This window comes from Sinocyclocheilus anshuiensis, unplaced genomic scaffold, assembly GCF_001515605.1.
Source record: "Sinocyclocheilus anshuiensis isolate Anshui unplaced genomic scaffold, SAMN03320099.WGS_v1.1 scaffold3639, whole genome shotgun sequence".
In the NCBI taxonomy this organism is placed as follows: domain Eukaryota; kingdom Metazoa; phylum Chordata; class Actinopteri; order Cypriniformes; family Cyprinidae; genus Sinocyclocheilus; species Sinocyclocheilus anshuiensis.
In genome coordinates this window covers 32,410-33,708 of record NW_015542677.1, presented here as the reverse complement: position 1 = coordinate 33,708, position 1,299 = coordinate 32,410, and positions in this window count along the sequence as shown.

Sequence of the window (1,299 nt, the reverse complement as noted above, 5' to 3'; positions counted from 1 at the left end):
GATTGAGTCTCCTCTTGTTAGGAGTTTGTTCTGCTCTTCTTACTGTCCTTTCATTTATACAGAGTCTGGATCAGACTGACCAACCCATCTACCGCCCACTCTGATGCTGGATAATGACACTATTTTCCTCCAACACTTTCAACCTTGATGTGACTGATGTGATCTTTAGACACCTTATTTAGGACCTATACAGTATTCCTGCTATATTTTTCGTAATCATTTTTTATTTTTGTAATTTTTATTTTCCCATTAATTATCTAGACTATGGTGGCCCTCAATAGTCTAATCTGTTCCACCACAGTCTCATAATGAACCAAAAATATTTTAAAAAATGTTCATATTTGCCTAAAAGGTCCCTAAAGTCTTGTTCACACCGGGATGAATACCGCTCGCGATTATCGCTGACGTTTAACGCCTCGTGACTAAACAAAAGGCGACAATGTGAGTGTGCACACCGACTCGCAAAACGCGAGGCGTAAAAGTGCGATTTTTTAAAAACCGCCTCGGGCTCGTTTTTTTGGTTTGACGTGCCGCATTAAAAACTGGCCGACCAATGAGATTGGCGCTTTTGTTCACGTGCCTGGAGCTGCTTAAGTTACAGTAAAATACGACTTGGTGGCGCTCAAGCACAAAACGGTCTTGCCGAGCACACATTGATACCTAACGACGAAGAGGAAGTAAGTAGACCAAGAAGATGCATAGAGCTCCGGAGGTTAACGTCACGCACTCTAAACGCCACCATTTTGGCAGGCAATCAGGAGAGCGCTAGAGCATTTGTATCGACAGTTGTACAACAATAATTTAAAACCAGACTATTTAGACCTTACAAACCTTACTATTTCAACATGGTGGACAGCTGCTGTGCGCCAGGATGCCAGAACAGGCAGGGGCTGTTGTCAAAGCTAGGGTTGACAACCGTCCCGTATACTGAGCTTAATTTATGTGTCCCGTACGTGACCTCCCTTGGCCCGTTTCTTGCCCCCTCACGCAGTATACATTAAGTAAATCAGAAAATCCTGAACATAACTGTTTAAGGAAGGCTGCAGAATCCTCTGCTGTGGCTGGTCGCTCCCACTTCAGCGGCGCTCACGCTAACGCCAATTCCGTCCATGATTTGACTTCAGTAAATCAGTTTTGGCAAATACAAACTACGTGATTATTTTTCATGAGTCCAACATCCCGCCGTGCAAGAAAACATGCAATCTACCTGAGATGTGATCAATAAGGGAAGCCGTCTTTTATTGCAAAATAGAGAAAAAACATTTTACATTTAAGTAAGCTTCTTAACCATGTAGTCTA